The 22,370-nt window shown below is 41.7% G+C and overlaps 1 protein-coding gene across 1 annotated transcript in view; it reads left to right on the top strand.

The window, feature by feature from the left end:
* The window catches only part of LOC128687001 (putative neural-cadherin 2), a 1,231,968-nt gene that overhangs the window by 492,475 nt on the left and 717,123 nt on the right, over positions 1 to 22,370 (top strand). Inside the window, exon 3 of the mRNA XM_070082105.1 lies at positions 1,747 to 1,775. The gene's annotated coding sequence lies outside the window, so the exon portion shown is untranslated. The remainder of the gene's footprint in view (positions 1 to 1,746; positions 1,776 to 22,370) is intronic.

The following is a 22,370-nucleotide window of genomic DNA, read 5'->3' as shown; positions in this document are numbered from 1 at the left end:
CTCGCCATCCGTCACCTCACCCCCGTCACATCGCCTCCCGTCACCTCGCCTTCCGTCACCTCGCCTTCCGTCACATCGCCTCCCCGTCACCTCGCCTTCCGTCACCTCACCCCGTCACCTCGCCTTCCGTCACCTCACCCACGTCATCTCTCCTCCCGTCACCTCGCCTCCCGTCACCTCGCCATTCATCACCTCGCCTTCCGTCACCTCGCCTCCCGCCACCTCGCCTTCCGTCACCTCGCCTTCCGTCACGTCGCCTTCCGTCACCTCGCCTTCCGTCACCTCGCCTCTCGTCACCTCGCCATCCGTCACCTCACCTTCCGTCACCTCGCCCCCCGTCACGTCGCCTCTCGTCACTCGCCATCCGTCACCTCGCCCCATCACCTCGCCTTCCGTCACCTCACCCGCGTCACCTCGCCTTCGGTCACCTCACCCCCGTCACCTCGCCTTCCGTCACTTCACCCCTGTCACCTCGGCCCGTCATCTCGCCTCCCGTCACCTCGCCACGTCACCTCGCCTCCCGTCACCTCGCCACGTCACCTCGCCTTCCGTCACCTCGCCTTCTGTCACCTCTCCTCCCGTCACCTCGCCCCGTCACCTCGCCTCCCGGTAACCTCGCCTTCCGTCAACTTTCCTCCCGTTACCTCGCCTTCCGTCACCTTTCCTCCCGTTACCTCGCCTTCCGTCACTTCGTCTCCCGTCACCTTTCCTCCCATTACCTCGCCTTCCGTCACCTCTCCTCCCGTCACCTCGCCTTCCGTCACCTCGCCTCTTGTCACTCCTCCCGTCACCTCGCCTCCAGTCACTTCACCTTCCGTCACTTCACCTTCCGTCACATCGCCTCCCATCACCTCTCCTCCCGTCACCTCGCCTTTCCTCCCGTTACCTCGCCTTCCGTCACCTCTTATCATGTCACCTCTCCTCCCGTTACTTCGCCTTCCGTCACCTCTTATCATGTCACCTCTCCTCCCGTTACCTCGCCTTCCGTCACCTCGCCTTCCGTCACCTCGTCTCTTGTCACTCCTCCTCCCGTCACCTCTCCTCCCGTCACCTCTCCTCCCGTCACCTCGTCTCTTGTCACTCCTCCTCCTGTCACCTCTCCTCCCGTCACCTCTCCTCCAGTCACTTCGCCTTCCGTCACCTCGCCTCCCATCACCTATCCTCCCGTCACCTCGCCTCCCATCACCTCTCCTCCCGTCACCTCGTCTCTTGTCACTCCTCCTCCCGTCACCTCTCCTCCAGTCACTTCGCCTTCCGTCACCTCGCCTCCCATCACCTCTCCTCCCGTCACCTCGCCTCCCGTCACCTCCTGTCTTCTCACCGCCCGTCAACTCGTCTGTCCTGACCTCCATCTCCCTGCAGCTATCTCTTTGATCTGTCCTTCTGGAGGAAAACAACTTTTTTAGTTCTCAGGCGTCCTTGAGCAATGCTCAGAATGTCCTCTCTTTCTTTTTTGTAATTTATAGACATTGTATATCAAATAATTCCCATTCCTTGAGGAACACGTTCTCACTGAATAATTTTATCATCCCTAACATCGTCCATTTCAGTTTCAGTCAAGATCCTTTATATGCTCATTTTATCTTATGTCATTTCCTCCTTTTGCTTCTCTCTGATTCCTCCATCTTATCATAGTTTTGACCTTTGATTTTTGATATCTATTAGATGTGTTTTATAGAAAATAGCAACGTTCGTGCCTACACTGCACGTGCAATTCTAACTTGTTTTTCTACGTTTATTTTTCAGGTTGTCTGCAGCTCAAGTCCGTCCAGAAGGTAATCCTCTCATTGGTTAGGTTTGATATGCCAAAGTCTGACGTAAATCCGATCTGAATCTGACCCTACTGTGTGTTCGAGGCTTCTTATCTCTTCTCAGATTGCTTGTGACTCCTCCCTCAGATTGTTCGTTGTTCACTGTGTTAGTTTCTTTTGTGTTATTTCTCTTCTTAAGGTATTAATAATTTTACCATCAATTTTACTTGTCCATCCCTGGTCACTGCATGAACTGTGTATCACTTGTTCTTCCTTGTTGGCAGCAACAACCTAACTGGTCATTCAATGAAATTTGGCTTCGAGTGTGGTTGCGAGTGTAGAATAACTTTAGACACCAGCTACCGGCATATCACAGGTAACTCCCAGTGATGATGGAGGATACAACGTGCTTGGTATCCGTAAGTCTCCTCCCAGTCATCCCTCATTCAGGATAGACCGTACTGAGAGAAATTAATTCCCAAGTATGAGGAGCTCCAGTTCTGCTGGAATGATGTCCATAAAGCTGCCGTAACTACTTAACCTTTAATGGAATGATTGAAGATACTAGTACAGAAGTGCACGGAGAATGTGATCACTGGGTTAAGGTAGAAGTGAAAGTTAGCTAGATGTATTTCAGTCACTGCGCAACCAGAGAAAGACGTACGTCCCTTGTTGCACAACCCCAATCTATTGTACCTCATTGCACGCGATTGGAATATTGAAAAGTGTCGCATAAATATATATATTGCGGTTAAATGTCATGACTGAAGATTTGATGCGAGTCAGAAGAGGCATTCACAAGCCCTTCATTTGAAAATTAATATAAAAAATCCATCATTAAAAATTAAGACATACACAACTTAAATCTTATTCAAACCTTCCCTTAAAACTGACCCTAAAAAAAAAAAACTTTCATTTATGTTCTATTACAAATTTTTGACAGTCTTATAATATCACATATTTTATTGTTTTTGTAAGAAAATCAGATTAGTCAAAATTGCTTTAAAGAATAAATTGTCACCCACTCAAAAAACAATAAAAACAACAACAACAAAAAATACTTCCATTTACAATACACTAGCGTTTAGGGTTTGAATCTAATCAGAAGAGTCATTCTTCAGTTATTGCATGTAAACCAGTTTGACGAAATTAACAAATTGAAATTTACACACTTCAACGAGAGTACCAAGCATTGTTTTAATAGTCCAGCAATGGTAAGAATTTGAAGCCGATCGGAAAAGACATTGTCTAGTTATTGAATATAAATATCACTATTTTTTTATTAAAATTAATTGGGAATTATGGTACCAAGTAACAGCACGACGAAGCATGTTTTCAGGAAGCCACTCCAGTGGTTAAAATCTGAAGCCGATCTGAGAAGTCACTTTCAAGTTATAACACGGATTTCAACGATTCCCATTTTTTAACTGTTTTCCTCTATTCACCAATTTTCCCGCTCACAAACAAAACTTAATGGGTACTCTCCTGACCATAACATGCATCAGCCATTAAATATTGAAGCCTTCCAGAAAAGATAAACTGAGATTTACTTAACTTGATTTAACGGGTATAAAAATTTCACATTGTTTTACACATAAAATGGTCAAATCTGTTCCTGTATACACAGTCGAGTCGCCCTCTCCGCCGTCGAATTAGGAGGAAACGTTTTTGAACTTTTGAAGCTGCGACACTGAGGGTTTTGGAGGTTATTACAGCCATTCAGGGATGCTGGGAATGGGCTTAACAACTTTGGATAGAGGACGTCTGCTTATGCCAGTTGTCCAGAAATCTAGTTCCCGTTACCGTACACAAGCACTAAAGGTTCGAAGCCTATCAGATGCGGCATTCTCGAGTTATAAGCGAAAGAAAAACAAAACGTTGAAGAAAAAAAAATTAGGCAGTCACTTTAAGATCATCCTTAAAGTGATTGGCAGTAGTTTCTTGTATCTTAAAATAAGATACAAGAAACTACTGGGATAAAAGTGGGCTAGAGAGAGAATAAAGATTATGAGGAGGAGCCGAAGAAGTATGAGGTAGGTTTTAGAATGTAGTATTAGAGTGCAGAGCAGATGCTTGTGGTTATAGGAGGGTGGGTGTGGGTGGAAAGAGCAGCAGTTGGTGGAATGATGAGGTAAAGAGGGTGGCAAGGAAGAAAAAATAGCATATGGGAGGTTTTTACTATGTACATCTAATATACAGAGGACGGAGAAATGGAGAGTAAAAGAGTGGTAAAAGGAGTGGTGAGGGAGCGCAAGAGGAGAATTAACGAGAAAGTAGGCGAGGTATTATCAACAAATTTTACTAATAAGAAAAAATATTTTGAGTGAGATTTACAAGTAAAGAAAGCCTAGAGAATAAATGGATTTAACAGTTAAAAGCAAAATTGGGAGGTTATTAGATGGGAGGGTGGAGATACCGGGAAGATGGAGGGAATATTTTGAGATGCTAAATGTTGATGATGAAAGTCTGTGCAGTATACCAGGTAAAGTGTACGGTAGACTTGTTACTGAAAGAACAAAGTAAGGTGAGGGTTGCAGGGGAACAATTATGTTTTAAGGATGTTAAAAGATGCGTAGACCAAGTGTTTACACTGCAGCATATAAGTGAATACTATCTCTATAATGTTAAGGAGCTTTTTGATGTATTTATGAATTTACAAAAGGTACATGATATGAACGATAGGAGAGCAATGTGGCAGAGGTTACAAATATATGGAATAAATGGTAGATTATTAAAAGAAGTAGATAATGAAATTTAGGATAATGGATAATGGAAATGGATAATGAAGTTTAGGTTAGGGTATGTGGGAGAGAAGGAGATTATTTTCCAGAAAAAGTAATGCCTAAACAGAGATGTGTTATGTCTGTCACCAGAGTTGTTTAACGTATTTATAGACTGGATTATATAAGAAGTGAACGCTAAGGTGTTGGGGAGAGGAACGAGATTATAAGATAAAGAATCAAATAAAAAATTGGAGTTATCACAGTTTTTTTTTTCCGATGACACGATGGACGAATTTGTTAGGTTTTGTAAAAGATGGAAATCAAAAGTGAACATAAGAAAGAGGAAGGTAATGAAAGTAACAAAAAAATCTAGGTAATGAAAGAATGGATATTAGATCGGAGGATGGGAGTATAGAGAAAGTATTTAGATATTTGGGAGTGGTCTTTTCGGTAGGTGCGTTTATGAAATGAACCATAGAATAAATGATGTGGGGGAGATGGGGGGTGCATTGAGGTATCTGTGGAGACGAAGAACCTTATCCCTGGAGGCAGAAACAGGGAATGTACTAGAGAAAAGAGGTGAAACACTGTTATATGGGTGTGAAACATTTTTTTAAATGTCGCAGCAAGAAGGAGACTGAAATAGTGGAGATGTATTTGAGGGCAATATTTAGTGTAAATATTATGCAGGGGTATTCGGTGCTTGGAGGTTAGAAGAAAGTGTGGGGTTACAAAAGTATTATTCAGAGGGCAGAGGAGCGATGGTTGAGACATTTGAACATTTAGAGAGGAAACGGAAAATAAGTTTACTAGGAGGGCATATAAATGTGAATGGAGGGAAGGAGGGTTAGGGATCGTCCATGGATTGGTTGGAGGGAGGGGGCAAGGGTTGTTTTGATTGCTAGGGGCTTGGTAATCCAATTGGCTTATGTGAACGTGTTGGGTAGGAGTGGAGGCAAGTGGTTTTTATGATTTAACGTGCTGTTGGAATGTGAGCAAAGTAGCATTTATGATGAGATTCAGGGAAGCCCGTTAGCCGGACGTGAATTCTGGAGGTGGGGAGTACAATCCCTGCATTCTGAAGGTTGGGTGGGGATGTGGCAGTTCAGAAGGTTTTCTGAGCTGTGATGTCAGTGCACTTGTGGCAAGACAATGATAAGATGAATGATGGATAACGTGTTTCTTTTTCTGGTCATTCGATCTCGATGGGGGGGGGGGGGAAGGCGGTGTGTTAAAACAAATCCTCATCGTCGTACTAAAGTTTCCTAGCTCCTAGATTTTATTCCTACTATCACATAGAATAGAGCAGCAGTAAATTGTTGATAAATCCAATTTTGCTGCATTAGAAACGAATATTGGCCTCTGTCCAGGGTGGAGTGGCTACCCCATCCCCTACGTTACCCCAGCACTAGAAATTGGAAGTTCCTGTTGCTTATGAACCTGTAATGGAATATTTGACGACTATACAGGCCAAGATCTGTCGGCATCCAGAGAAAAGAACTGCCAGATGCTATTTCTAGATTGCTCTGTAGCAAACCTCTGCCTCACAGTGACTTCATGGATCATACATGTAGATATATATCCTGAGGAAGTGGTAGGCCTGGCGTGTCCCACAGAATAGCACCAAGGTGTACAAGAATGTTTTGGCTCTCATTCATCACGAATCGTCCACATATGTAATGTGGGTGCCACACTTGTAGTGGCATCCACACCTGCATGTAACCCTCATGCTCACAGTATAATTCTCATGTTCACAGTGTAACCCTCATGTATACGGTATAATCCTCATGTTCTCAGTGTAACCCTCATACTCACAGTGTTACCCTCATGCTCACAGTGAGGGGCTCACGTCCACAGAGTGGCCCAGGGATATATACCTTCACAGAGACAGACAGACAAAGACGGAGACAGCGTGGCGCACATACAGAGGCGCACACGCACAATAACCCGACGCTACATTCTCTGATAGTACCTATGCAAAACGTTTTGATGAGTGGATTTATATTAATAATACAGAAAAATAATGCGCAGAGGAATTAATAATAGATGCAAGAGGGGAAAAAATCAGAAATTTTCAAGCGAATTAAATATTTCACCTTAAATCTATGGATAGAGGCCGGCAGAAATACCACTCTCGTACATTCCGCAAAGCATTGTAACAGGTGAATCATTGTTAAATAGTAGAAAAAGATAGTAGTGAACAGAGGGATTACGTATTATAAATGAAAGACAAAATAGAAAGCTTTTAGTGAGTTCTGGGAAAATATGGAATGCCTAAGTGGTGAAAATTTGCGTGTGTAAACCCTGGGTATGTGAGAGGGAAGGTGTTGCTGTAGGGGACTGAGTGAAAACTAGAAACGAAAATACAAGATCGACTTAGAAAGCCAGAACGATAGTGTTGTCAGTCGAATCGAACTGTGATCAGAGGTAAGGGGAGGGGAAGGATGGGGAAGGTAGGAAATAGATGAAAGAGGTGTGTGGGGAAGGCAGGAATGAGGAGGAGGCGGATAAAAGGTAAGTGGCTCGACCACTTTTCATTGTTATTTAGTAATTGGTTTATATAATTTTTATTTTACGTTATCATGAAATTCAAGCAGAGCACATACTGCACCGCCCAGCACTCGTAAGAATGTATACATGAGCAGCGTATACATGCATACTTGTGCGGTAGATGTGGGTATACATTTTTTTTCCATGAGGAATTCAAAGTATTATAAGTGCGCAGCTCAGGAATGTTGCTATGCATAGCAGGTGTGTAGGTGGTCCACTGCCAGTATTTACTAGGCACGATGTTTTGCCCTTCCCTGACTCTGTGTTCTTGATGTTCAGTTGATCAGGTGTTCGGGGGGGGGGGTCACAAACAAAATAGATTTATGTATTTTGTACATAGACTGGTTCAAGTGTTATCCAGTCTTCATTATCTCCTGGCAGGTCACTCAGTATCTTTGGCCTTGGAAGTTGTGTTCGGTGGTGTAAGGGTTGAGGGATCGCGTAGTATTTGGTGTTAGTTGGTTAAGAAGGCTCTGCTCTGTCCAGTAAGTAGAGGTCCTACATACCAAACAGTTGGCGCTTATTGGGCATGTCGAGTCTGACTGTGGCATGGATCCCGTGCAATTCGAGCTCTGTCCCGCAGCTGAGTGTCAGTAATAAAACGGAGGGTTCGGTTCCGGGCTCTCTGGAGTGTTAGTTTTTTATTGTTATTATTATTATTCGCCGGTATTCTCCCGGCCCGGGTCTTTTCCAAGTAGTGGTGACCCGGCCTTGGCTCCCTATCTGGGGAGTATCTCGAGAGCTAAGTCTCCCATGGGAGGAGGTACAAGTACCCCCTCATCTTTGGGACCAACTGTCCCCAGGCCTAGCCAAAGTCCCCACTCTCACGGGGCTCGCAGGGAGAAGCTAGGCCCCTGGTTAGCCATCTGCCCCGCCCCAAAGGGGCTCGTGGGGATGGCAGTCTTTTTAGCATGTTAGTTTTGCATGTTAAAGACAAAGGCACACAAAGACATTCGAGTATCGGGCGAATCACCATCTTGTATACGTGTCTCTTGATGTGTACTGGGGCATGGCGGAATCTAAACACTTAGGGGAAAAAAACCGGTTTTTACTACATTTACGTTGCCGTAGACTTGTTTTGTTGAATTCAGCAGTGTGTCTATTTCGTAACTTTAGATTCTATTTGCACCCTTGATAGCGGTGGGATTGCTGCTGATGGTAATTCCTTTATTGTTCTCTATCGTTGCCGAATAACATCCAGTGACGTTGATTTGGACTTTATCTGCGCTGGTGGCAGCTCTCCATTTTCTCTCCCAGTTTCACTCTTCATCTTAGTTACTCAATCATCTCAGTCACTCTCGCGTGTCTGACATTTCTTCCAGCTGGTTAAGACACTTATATGTGTGACACTAAATTAAGGCGGAAGAAAAAGTTAGCCAGTGAGTCAGATAAGTTAGTTAAGTATTAGTATACACAGAAAACAATTCAGCACAACAAAAAATGGTGTCCCGTGGCTCGGTTAACAACGCATTCAGCTCACATACTGAGTGTCCGTGATTCGATCCCTTATACGGGTGGAAACGCTAGGCATGTTTCCTTACACCTGCTGCCCCTATTCACCTAGCAATAAGTAGGTACCTGGGACTTTGAAACTAGGCTAGTTAGGATAACAGCTCTTAGCCTGTAAAATTGATTTATGTAAACAAAGTGTGAATGATAACGGCTATCGGTCGCTTACATTCACTCTGCCTCCTTTACCTCTTTCTCTTCCTACTCCTCCTCATCTTCGTCGTAACCAGCCCAAGAGTTAGACCATCACCACCCACTTCTTCCATAGACCGCCGCCACTACCACCAATTTCTACCATTCTCCTCTGCCGCCACCAACATCTACCACCGATCACGTTCATCTACAACTGTTACCTACCCAAGCTACAGTGGTCAGTTACAATGGTGACAAATATCAGTCTGTCAGAAAATGCGATAGCAAACTACCCACTGTTACACTATACCACCCAACATAAGTACCCACCTGCCAACACTACAAAACTGAGACGGCTGTCAGAATGACCAAGAATGAAAACTGTAGGGAGTGTGAGGGAAGTATTAAGCTTAGTAAAAGAGGTATCCACTCGGGGGGATGCTCCAGGGAAAATTTCATGTTCCTGCGCATGAGCTACTGTCACAGTGCATAAATATAGGAAAGTAACTGTATCTGGTTCTATGGGGGAAATAAAGATCTTTGAGCACGAATGACTGACATCATCCAGGAGCAAGAAAGTCTTTCTTGGAGAATCCTCCAGATATGTATTTAAAAGGTGGGAGGAAGAAATGAGAGCTTAGAAATCCAGGAAGACAACACAAGTGAGACATGTACTGTGATGCATTATAGAGGAACACAACACGCGCACCTAGTACTAGAAGAAAATAACAAAATGGCGAAACACGAAAAAATATACTACGAACAAGATTGCCAGGAAAACCCTGTAAATAATGTTGAAGCAGAGCAAGGTAACCAGGAAAACTCTGTAAACAATGTTGAAGCAGAGCAAGGTAACCAAGAAAACTCTGTAAACAATGTTGAAGCAGAGCAAGGTAACCAAGAAAACTCTGTAAACAATGTTGAAGCTGAGCAAGGTAACCAGGAAAACTCTGTAAACAATGTTGAAGCAGAGCAAGGTAACCAGGAAAACCCTGTAAACAATGTTGAAGCAAAGAAAGGTAACCAGGAAAACCCTGGAAAAGATGCTAGGAAAAACCAAGAAAACACTGAAGCAAGCAACACCAAGAGTGCCTCAGAATAAGGTAGGAAAGATGAAAAGTGTAGATTCTTTGCCAGAAGAATCTGACTATGGAACAGAATGTATATACCTGCATATTTAAAAGTGTTCCAGCATTTTAAAAAAGGGGAAGTGTTACTGTGGAAAAGACTACTGGTATTCTCACCCAGATATGTTATCATGATCATTAGTGACCCGACAATTTAATAACGACCTAAGTGGCTCAAAGTTCCATGGAAAGAGAACACAACTATATGGAACTAAGTATTAAGAGGCCGAAGACGTTTTAAATTAAAAAAAAAAAATAGGGGAGAGGGATACCATCATAGGAAAGTACAAAGAGACCTAATGAAAAGATGCAGGGAATACTAATATATAAAATAATGAAACACATCAACCGGTTCCTCACGTACCAGTGCCGAACATCCTGCCATATGTACACCAAGTGCCATATGGCAGGATGGCCCAGTGCCATATGGCAGGATGGTCCAGCATCAGTGCCATATGGGAGGATGGTTCAGTACCAGTGCCATATGGTAGTATGACCCAGTACCAGTGCCTTATGGTAGGATGGTCCAGTACCAGTGCCATATGCTAGGATGGCCCAGTACCAGCGCCATATCGCAGGATGACCCAGTACCAGTGCCATATCTCAAGATGACCCAGTACCAGTGCCATGTCGCAGGATGACCTAGTACCAGTGCCATATCGCAGGATGACACAGTGCCAGTGCCATGCCGCAGGATGGCCCAGTACCAGTGCCATGTCGCAGGATGGCCCAGTATCAGTGCCATATCGCAGGATGGCCCAGTACCAGTGCCATATCACAAGATGTCCAGGTACCATATCGCAGGATGACTCAGTACCAGTGCCATGTCGCAGGATGACCCAGTACCAGTGCCATGTCGCAGGATGACCCAGTACCAGTGCCATATCGCAGGATGACCCAGCACCAGTGTCATGTCGCAGGATGGCCCAATACCAGTTAGCCACTCAGGGTAATCGAATAAGGTCAGTGTGTCATCGGGGACTGTCTTGTTTCCATTGGGGTCCTTTAATTTTTGCCTCTAGGATACGACCCACTACAGTCGACTAGCACTCAGGTACCTACTTTCTGATAGGCGAACAGGGGCGGCAGATGTAAGGAAACGTGCCAATATTGAAAGGGTGATGAGACGCCAGTTCACAAACTTAACCACAACTACTAAACCGTTATGAGAAGATTATAGAGACGTTGGAAGAAAGCCAAAATGTAGATGTGGTCTACACGTGTTTTGTTAAGGCGTTTGACAAATGGTAGCATGGGAGTGATTGTACATACATCGGGGAAAGTAGGAAAATGGATATTCAGCTTTCTGACAAATAGAACACAAATGGTAGCAGTATGCAACATAAACCTAGCATCAGCAAAGTAAATAGCTCAGTACCTACCCAAGACACGTTCCTGCTGCCTTTGCTGTTTCTCATACTAATAGCAGACAGAAAAAACACGCTATAGCGCACTCTCCACCTCAGTTTTTATCAATGTTCCCTTTATTCTGGTCAGACTCTTTGAAAATCCTCTTTGCCATAGATATAATAATCCGATCAACATGAGTGACTACAATAAGTTTTGTGATACGTCAGTGATCACTGTGATTTAGTGCAGCAATTAGTACTATGATATAGAGACGTTGATGTCCGGTTATTATGTGTTTACTCTGGTCTGATCTGGGGAAGTGTTGCTTCCGTGCAGGGTACGGTAGCCTGGTGACGATGATGGACGAATAGAAATAAGTAGTTTTATCTGTTTTCTAAATGGATTAAGAATTTATTTTTGTGGCCCGGTGGCTTGGTGGCTCAGGCTCTCGCTTCACACACTGAGGGCCTGGGTTCGATTCCCGGCGGGTGGAAACATTCCGACGCGTTTCCTTACACCTGTATTGTGGCTAGCTGGTCCAGTGGCTAACGCGACGGTCTGGAGTTTTGAGACTCTGACCGCGGGTTCAATCCCAGCCGGGGTATGGTTTGTTTGCAATCGTGTCATTACGATTTCTTGAGTCAGATACCTGTTGTCCTGTTCACCTAGCAGCAAATAAGTACCTGGGTGTTAGTCGACTGGTGTGGGTCGCATCCTGGGGGACAAGATTGAGGACCACAATGGAAATAAGTTAGACAGTCCTCGATGACGCACTGACTTTTTTGAGTTATCCTGGATGGCTAACCCTCCGGGGTTAAAAATCCGAAGAAAATCTTATCTCTTATCTATGGAAGCATTGTGTGATATTCAGATTTTACTCTCATAAAGAAATTAAGTTAGCCAAAACCTTACTAAGAAAGATCCGTCATTTAGGCGTAACCCTGACAAAAAAAAAAAAAAAAAAAAAAAGACCCGAGTGATATAATTACTTTCTTCATTGAAGTAATGGACATTACGTGTTAAATTTGTCACAGATTCTCAGAAGAATGTCACTAATTGGGACGGACATGAATCTTCCACTAGTGACTAGTTTGGCTAAAGAGATTAATTAATGACATGCTTCCTAAGATTCTAGAAATCAAGTCCGAAGTGGATATTAGTTTTGTGGCAAAGAGAATATCTAGAGCCAAATATAAGTACCTGAGGACGACGACTGTTGGCAGCAGCAGCAGCAGCAGAAGCGAATACATCAGTCACCAAGAATTTTTTTTTTTTACCTTATTTAATGACATCTGACGGAGCTTGGTGAAAAAAGCAGATGACATTAGTGATGACGGAGAAGAGTGGAAATTAGTTGATCGTAAAAGAAAGCGTAGTGTGAATGTGAGGTGGAAATGGAGTGGAGTTCGTGTTGGTAGTAACAGAATTGTGGGAGTCCGGACAGACTCACTCGAAGCAGTGAGCAGGACAGCTGATGTTTTTGCAGGTAGACTTGAACTTGATGTTACTGAAGATATTTATTTTTACATCGAAAATACATATAATATTAAAGTAATTGAAATATCAAAACTGTCCATTCTCTCAGAAAAAAATATAATGCTTTTAAAGAAACAATTATCATGACTGAGAGACCTAAGATTTTTATTTCAGAACTCTCTCTTCGAGATGTCTTAGTTCATACATAACTAATATATATATATATATATATATATATATATATATATATATATATATATATATATATATATATATATATATATATATTAATTATATATATATTAATATATATATTAATATATATATTAATATATATATAATATATATATATATATATATATATATATATATATATATATATATATATATATATATATATATATAAACAATTTGTTCTTATTCGTTTTTCATTAAGAAAAAAGTATTTGAGAGTAAATATGATATTTTCTTGCAGGAGACATTCTTGTCAGATGAGGAATTATGTGACCTTGATTTTATAGATGAAAATTATGAATCTGTTGGGGTGACCGCGACATATTTTGAGAACACTTGTTACTTATGAAGGTGAATATCTGGGTGGCTTAGTTTGTGAGGAAGAATGCATCACTTCTTGTTAATAGTGGGATGCTGGAAGATGATAATTTGATTTTAAATTTGATTACAGATTGTTTTAAGATTATTCTAGGAAGCGTCTATATCAGGAGTGTCACCTGGGAAAATACTTAACTAAATAATTACATTAAATTTCTGATGGCTTTAGAATATGTCTTACGTAGTTTTTGAAATAATTAAAATTTACAAATTAACAAAATTAAAACAAAATGTATGGTATTTCGTGAAATTAATAAATGTAATAGTTTGCATGATATTATTAGTCCATATGAAGCCTTGGAATATTTAAAATATTTGGTTCATTATATACAAAGTGATTTGTTAAATAATAAAAACAGCGGATGATTGCGTATGTTTTATGCACAATTTAATTCTATTTTTTTTTTTTTAGAAACTTTGAAAGGATTTAGATAAACTCTTGTTTATATTTAAATCATATTGCATACCTTTCTACCCGGTGTCTACCCGGAGGGTGTTCCGGGGGTCAACGCCCCCGGGTCCCAGTCCTTGACCAGGTCTCCCGGTGGATCAGGGCCTGATTAACTAGGCTTTTACTGATGACCGCATGTAGTCCAACGTATGAACCAGAGCCCGGGTGATCGGGTACTGACTTGAGGAATCTGTCCAACTCCCCTTTGAAGGCAGCCATAACTATTAGTGTATAGCAGTATAGCCCTTGTGGCTTAGCGCTTCTTTTTTATTATAATAATAATATTAGTGTATAGCAGTATTCTAGCCTAGAGAGAGCACAAGTGATTTAAAAAGGATCATCAATCCTGATTATGGATTGCAACTATGGAATAGTGATAAAGTTTTTAGTTACAGGTCTTTTAATATTTTTAAAGTGGTTTTTTCCAATGCTTTGACAAAAATGTTGGGGGTTACCCACTTATAATAAATAATAGTCATAATGGTGCACATTTATGTAATATATTTTCACTTAGACATGATGTTGCTTTCTTACAAGCTAACTACTTTAAATCATTGATTATTAAGAATTTTGTATTTTAATCTCACAAACTTCTAAAACAGTGATATTATTATTTTTATGACTTTCCCAACTTTTCATTAAAACATATTGTATAATTTTTTTTAAATAATTTGGACACTATAAAGACTAAAAAAAGTTGGCTATAAAGCCATGAGCCAAGAAGAAGTCTACTTATATAGCTGTCAGTTACTTAAGTATTTCAGCATTTATTAACGTGATCTTCCACTTCTTATATCTTTACTAGATGAATAAAGCTTCTGCTAGATGAAATGTCTCTCAAAGTTTCCTAGGTATGACACTTGTGGCTCTTTTGTTTAATCTTTACCATCTCTGATCTACAGTAGGGTTTGCTTTTCTATGGTTTACGCAGTTAATATAACAAACTTCGATTACCATATCAGTCACATGAATCAGACACTTGCTAGTAGTGGCAAAAAGTTCAGTCAGATGTCTTCCAGATTAGAGCGCACAAAATTATCAAACTCGATGGACAAAATGTGTTTAAATTTTATGAATTTTCCGTTGTTTTCTGACATCTCACCTTGTATAGTGAGTTTGCTTTCTCTTTGTAAACACCAGGAAGAAATAGTTGCTATTCTGAAATCTAGAGTGAAAATTTGGTCTAGTAGAAAAATAAAAAAAGTCCTAAAACAAGTGGAAAATTTCTCTGGGCTGTTTCGGACTTTTTTTTAACGGTGACAATACACTAAGGCTACATTTTGTTGCTCTTAAAAACATAATTGTTATTAGCATTTTGCCATCCGAATATCTCAGATCTATTTTAAATTATGTCAGTATAGCATTCGAGTTTCTCTACTTCATTAATGTTACCCATCAAGAGAGAACTGGAGGAAAGTGGGTGGAGGTGCCTTAATGCTGGTAAATATAAAATCCATTAATGTTGTTTGCCATACTTTGTCTATAATAATTGTATAATTCTTAGAACGCTTCTGTGACGCGGTCTTATATTTTAAAAAAAGTGTGGAAAACCTGTCATCACATCCTGCCTTAAGGAAGCAGGAGTCCTCTCTCAAATTAGCTTAATTAAGCTCCACTGAAGGAGTGATCATATGACTATGACCAGCACCAGGAAAAACTTTTCTCATCTCTCCTGATCAACACAGTGTCACCACCGACTCTCACATCTCTCTCCCTGTCCCACAGTTTCGATATTTTATCAGAGAATTTTACTTGTGGCGAGTTTTTCTTGCACTCATTTCCACTTCACTATATTAAATTCCATCGTCCACCTGTCATTCCATGGCCACAGTTTATTCAAGTATTCTCGAAGGGATTTACATTCATTTGCATTTTTCATTATGTATATTTTTTCCGTGTGTACTTATAAAACAGTGTTGTAGGAACCAACTCACGGCTTCTGGCCTCCATTTTATATCACTCTCCATCAGTCCTTCAGATTTTTATCCTTTTCTACCAATCGTACCTGTATTTCACGTTATTTTCTTACTCCGCTTTCACTATATCTTTATCCAGAGTTATTCTACTTCCTGAAGCCCCAATAATTACAAAGGTAATTCTTGCCCTCACTATGCCCATTCTTGGCTTAAGCTTCCACCTAGTGTATTGTTCTTTTTTATGTACTTTAAATTGTTTGAGCGTTTTATAAATTATTCTTTAGTCTCCCCTCATTGTTCATTCCTTTCTGTTATAGGACCACTGTAAGAAATTGAGCGTTTTATAAATCCTTATTTAATCTCTCCTGGTTGCTTACTCCCCTCTGCTATACGACCACTGTATTAAACCTCTGGACCTTTTCAAGTTCAGGAAAATGTTTGGCTAGGTGTGAGCTTCAAGCTGGTGGTACGTTCTCCATATTATAATTGATTCATTGCATGTGTGAAGGCAGTTCTGAGTTAAGCTAGCCTCGTATTTGCTATCAATATTACACGATTTACGTGGGTGATGTTTACACAGTTCTCTAGTTGTACTCTGTATCGCCCACAGTGTGTGTGTGTGTGTGTGTGTGTGTGTGTGTGTGTGTGTGTGTGTGTGTGTGTGTGTGTGTGTGTGTGTGTGTGTGTGTGTGTGTGAACTCTTTCGTACTCACCTATTTGTGGTTGCAGGGGTTGAGTCATAGCTCGTGGCCCCGCCTCTTCAGTATTTGCTACTAGGTCCTCTCTTTCCCTGCTTCATGAATTTTATCATACCTCGTCTTAAAACTGTGTATGGTTCCTGCCTCCAATACGTCACTTTCTAGGCTATTTCACTTTCTGGCAACTCTGTGACTGAAGAAGTACGTATATGTATGTGTGTGTGTGTGTGTGTGTGTGTACTCACCTATTTGTACTCACCTATTTGTGATTGCAGGGGCCGAGTCATAGCTCCTGGCCCCGCCTCTTCGCTGATTGCTACTAGGTCCTCTCTCCCCCTGCTCCATGAGCTTTATCATACCTCGCCTTAAAACTATGTATGGTTCCCGCCTCCACTACGTCACTTTCTAGGCTATTCCACGGCCTGACTACTCTATGACTGAAGAAATACTTCCTAACATCCCTTTGATTCATCTGAGTCTTCAACTTCCAATTGTGACCTCTTGTGTCTGTGTCCCTTCTCTGGAACATCCCGTCTTTGTCCACCTTGTCTATTCCGCGCAGTATTTTATATGTCGTTATCATGTCTCCCCTGACCCTCCTGTCCTCCAGGTCGTCAGGCCGATTTCCCTCAGCCTTTCTTCGTAGGACAATCCCCTTAGCTCTGGGACTAGTCTTGTTGCAAACCTTTGCACTTTCTCTAATTTCTTGACGTGCTTGACTAGGTGTGGATTCCAAACTGGTGCTACATACTCCAGTATGGGCCTGACGTAAATGGTATACAGAGTCTTGAATGAATCCTTACTGAGGTATCGGAACGCTATCCGTAGGTTTGCCAGGCGCCCGTATGCTGCAGCAGTTATCTGATTGATGTGCGCCTCAGGAGATATGCTCGGTGTTATACTCACCCCCAGATCTTTTTCCTTGAGTGAGGTTTGCAGTCTTTGGCCATCTAAACTATATTGTGTCTGCGGTCTTCTTTGCCCTTCCCCAATCTTCATGACTTTGCATTTGGCGGGGTTAAACTCAAGGAGCCAGTTGCTGGACCAGGCTTGTAGCCTGTCCAGGTCTCTTTGTAGTCCTGCCTGATCCTCATCCGATTTGATTCTTCTCATTAACTTCACATCATCTGCAAACAAGGACACTTCTGATTCTATCCCTTCCGTTATGTCATTCACATATACCAAGAACAGCACAGGTCCTAGGACTGACCCCTGTGGAACCCCGCTTGTCACAGGCGCCCACTCTGACACTTCGTCACGTACCATGACTCGTTGTTGCCTCCCTGTCAGGTATTATCTGATCCATTGCATTGCCTTTCCTGTTATGTGTGCCTGATCCTCTAGCTTTTGCAGTAACCTCTTGTGAGGAACTGTGTCGAAGGCCTTCTTGCAGTCCAAAAAAATGCAGTCAATCCACCCCTCTCTCTCTTGTCTTCTGTCACCTTGTCATAAAACTCTAGTAGGTTTGTGACACAGGATTTTCCTTCCCTGAAACCGTGCTGGTTGTCAATTATACACTTGTTTCTTTCCAGGTGCTCCACCACTCTCCTCCTGATGATCTCCATGACTTTGCATACTATACACGTTAGTGATACAGGTCTGTAGTTTAGTGCCTCATGTCTGTCTCCCTTTTTAAAAATTGGGACTACATTTGCCATCTTCCATACCTCAGGGAGTTGCCCAGTTTCAATTGATGTGTTGAAGATCTTTGTTAATGGCACACACACTATCTCTGCTCCCTCTTTAAGGACCCACGGAGAGATGTCTGGTCCCACCGCCTTTGAGGTGTCAAGTTCACATAGCAGCTTCTTCACCTCCTCCTTGGTTATATGTACCTCATCCAACACTTGCTGGTGTACCCCCCCTGTTCTGATTTCCTGGAGTCCTACTGGTTTCCACTGTAAATACTTCTTTAAATCTCGTGTTGAGCTCCTGATATACCTCTCGGTCGTTTCTTGTGAACTACCCATCACCCTTCCTCAGTCTGATTACCTGGTCCTTGACTGTTGTTTTCCTTCTGATGTGGCTGTACAACAGCTTCGGGTCAGACTTGGCTTTCGATGGTATGTCATTTTCATATTGTCGCTGAGCCTCCCTTCTTATCTGTGCATATTCGTTTCTGGCTCTTCGGCTAATCTCTTTATTTTCCTGAGTTCTCTTTGTTCTGTACCTTTTCCATTCTCTAGTGCACCTAGTTTTTGCCTCCCTATACCTTTGGATGAACCAAGGACTCGTTCTGTTCTTCCCATTATTTCTGTTTCCCTTGGGAACAAACCTCTCCTCTGCCTCCTTGCATTTTGTTGCCACATAGTCCATCATTTCTTGTACTGATTTTCCTGTCAGTTCCCTCTCCCACTGAATGTCTTGCAGGAAGTTCCTCATGCCTGAGTAGTTCCCCCTTTTGTAGTTTGGTTTTTCGCAACCTATTCCTGCTACTCTTTCCACTTGAAGGTCAACTATGTAGTCGAAGCACAGAACCACATGATCACTAGCTCCCTGGGGCCTTTCATACATGATATCCTTGATGTCCGAACTCAAGATGAATACAAGGTCTAGTCTTGCTGGTTCATCCTCTCCTCTCTCTCTGGTAGTGTCTCTAACATGTTGATGCATGAGGTTTTCCAGTACCACATCCTTCATCTTGGCTTTCCATGTTTCGGGACCCCCATGGGGCTCCAGGTTTTCCCAGTCAATCTTCTTGTGATTGAAATCACTCATAACTAGTAACTTTGCACCCCCCATGTGTGCTCTCCTGGCCACCTCGGCTAGTGTGTCGACCATTGCTCTGTTGCTCTCATCGTATTCTTCTCTTGGCCTCCTGCAGTTCTGTGGTGGGTTGTACATTACTGCATTTATCACCTTATGTCCCTCAGGCTGGATTGTTCCTACTAGTAGATTGAATCTTATTATTCTGGTGAGTTTTGTTTCTGTGAGTGCTATTATGTCTGGGGATGTCTCCTTGATTCTTTCATGCCACTCATACTTATTTGTTATTCCATCTTCATTTGTATACCACACCTTCAACTTCTTTTCTAAGACTGTGGTCTGGGAGGTATATTGGGGTTGGGGAAGTGGGTCTGAGATCTCCTGTCTGTCTCCTCCATCCCCTCTCTTTCCTCCTTTCGCCTTTGTACCATCTCTCTCAGTTTCTGCCTTTCTTCTTGTGTTCTGTCGCGGTCGAGATACACATTCCTGTATGCCGGCATGTCCCTTAATCGTGCTTTCTCCTGCAGGATCCTGTTCTGAGTCGATTCTGCCTTGAAGGTCACTTTCACTGGTCGGGTGTGTGTGTGTGTGTGTGTGTGTGTGTGTGTGTGTGTACACTTATACGTGTACGTACGTTTATGCGATACAGGTAATAAGTGAGAAGGAAATTTAAGCTACAGGCCATTCCCAATATAATGGCGCTGAAGAAACCTAATAATATAACTACAGTATTTCGCTATAATATCAAAGAGTCATACTGTAGTGGCTAATAAATCAACTTTTTCACTCTAAAACCCTATGAATGTTAAAGTATCATAGTCAAACCCTTAATGACTTGGAAAACATAGATAAAAGTTCGCAGGAGTAGAAATTCTTTTTTTTTCATATATATTTTGCGGCCGTTTTCCACTGTTTTTATTTTCTCTGCTGTCGTATATTTACTTTTAAGGGGGGAGGAGTGTGTTCTGAGGATGCAAAATTTAATTTTGAATTTGATAAAACAGAACGTAAATAAATTCCCTACAGAATAAAACTCTGTCCTTGTTCAACACTTGGGTATCTATATTGTGGAAACGTTTCGCCAACCAGTGACTTCCTCAGTCCAATACAGAGGAGAATGTTGAAGATCAGAAGGAGTTTGAGGTAATCAGTCCCTCAGCCTGGGTGAGTTCTTCACAGCACCGCTGTGAGGAACTCACCCAGGCCCTTTCTACTCATTCACTCATCTACCCCTTCATGTTTCCTGTCCATTGAGACCATGTCTATCCTCAACCTTACAGATGCTAGCTTTCACTCAATTCCTCCATGTTTTTTCCCCATATCATCCACTCAACCATAATCATACTAACCAACCATAGCAAATGAATTCACCGCCCCTTTCCCTTTCCCTTACCTCCATCGCCTGTTCCCCCAAATTATACATCTTGTCCCAGTCCATAACTTCAAAAATTAATGAACTAACTGCAACAGAAGAGCACACACAAAGGTACTCATGACTTGGTTAGTAGCGTCCCGTCACGGGTGGAAACGTTGGACATACTTGACTCACGAAATCGTTATGACACGAGTGCAAACAAACCATACCAAGGACGGAGATAGAACCTGCGATCATAGTCATAAAACTCTCTAATCGCGGGTTCTATCCCTTACTTCCTTACACCAGCTGCCCCTGTTCACCTAGCAGTAAGTAGGTACGTGGGTGTAAGTCGACTGATGTGGGTCGCATACTAGGGGGTCGTTGTAAACATAAGATAGGGCTGCGTTTTTAAATGAGCTAAGGTAGGATAACAGCTCTTAGCGTGTAAAATTGTTGTGTTAATAAAAGGTAATTCCCTGTTATCTAGTGAATTAGTAGTGCTGCAGGTTCCCTGATCTATATTTGAAAGGGGTACTTCAGTTACTCTACTGGTTCTTACTGGTTCACACCTAAGTATTCCTGCTCAGCTCGGATATTTATCTTACAATTAAGACAATCCTATCGAGCTTGAATATTCTTAAGAAATTTACAAGAGTAAAGGTTCTAGTGGCGTATACCAGACATTTATTTACCCGTATGGGTTGAAGCATGTATTTAGTGTGCCAGTCTGTGAACAGTATCAGAGTGTAAGATAAGTCGGTGTGCAAGGTACTAGCGTCCAGAGTGGTAAATCTGTTTACAGTGTACAGTGATGGGAAGCTTGTGTATAGTGATCCAGGGTGTAGGGCAAGAAGTTTGTAAACAGCATCTCAGTATTCAAGTGAGAAGTGTGTATACAGTGTCTCATTGTTCAGGTGATAAGTCTGTATGTAGGTCACAGGTAAAGATGTATAAGCTTTCATAGTAACAAATCTTTTTACATGTGTAAAAGCTATCAGGGTAACAAGTCTGTGTACAGGTGTAGTAACTACTAGAGAAACAAATATGTGACGATATTGTTTCTATGTCCAGTTGTATTAGCTTCCATGGTAGCAAGACAGAATATAATTGTACTACATTTCATGGTAGCAATCTGTGTACATTTATATCAGTTTCCATGTTAGCATGTCTGTGTACAGATGTAAGAACATTGCTGCGACACTGAAAGTTTTATGCGTTATTTGCCTTTGCTTTGTTGTCTTCTTTTAGGAGTGTTTTATTTGGAGAGAGTCAGAAACTACACTACACTGCATGAGAGCCTCGAGGAGTGCAGATGACCAGATACTTATAGCAAGTCTCGAGTGTTTGATAGTTAAAATGGGAAACGTAGAGAGATGGAGGAAGAGAGGGAGTAAGTTAGTTTGTGAAGGAACGAAGAAGTGATGGAAGGGGTAAGAGAGGAAAGATTTTTTTACTTGTAATTTTTTTTATTGTTCTTAGTCTTTTTGTTTTTCCTCCCTGTCTTTTTCCTGCTTTTCCTCCTCATTCAGATGATCATTATCATAATTCTCATTTTTGTTTTCATTTTTCATTAATTCTGCACATCAAACAAGAACTCAGGTGAAGAATGAGAACAAAAATTATTAAAGAATACGGTTCAGAGAAAAGAATAAAAGTTGGTGAATATTTGGAGAATGGAATTTTGATCTGGTGCGGCCGTAAAGAAAGGATGGATAAAAAAAATAAATTGAACAAAGCCATGAGTAAAAGTTAAATAGAGGAAGAGAAAGAGCACGACAGTAGATTGCATAAATTTGTCTCCGTTGCTAAATCTAGACAAGGTCTGAGGGACACAGCAAAGAATTTGGTAACGTGAGTCGGGAAACATAGTTATGCATGTCATATAAGCGCCTGCGTAAACCATCACAATAAATACAGCTAACAGATGGACTACTGTAGAACTAGAACAAAAGAAAATAATTAAAATCGTTAATTATCTACATCACTGACACCATAACATAGAATCTGGGAAG

This window comes from Cherax quadricarinatus, chromosome 7, assembly GCF_038502225.1.
Source record: "Cherax quadricarinatus isolate ZL_2023a chromosome 7, ASM3850222v1, whole genome shotgun sequence".
NCBI lineage: Eukaryota > Metazoa > Arthropoda > Malacostraca > Decapoda > Parastacidae > Cherax > Cherax quadricarinatus.
The sequence above is the reverse complement of the archived record's forward strand: the minus strand, read 5'-3'. Positions and strand labels throughout refer to the sequence as shown.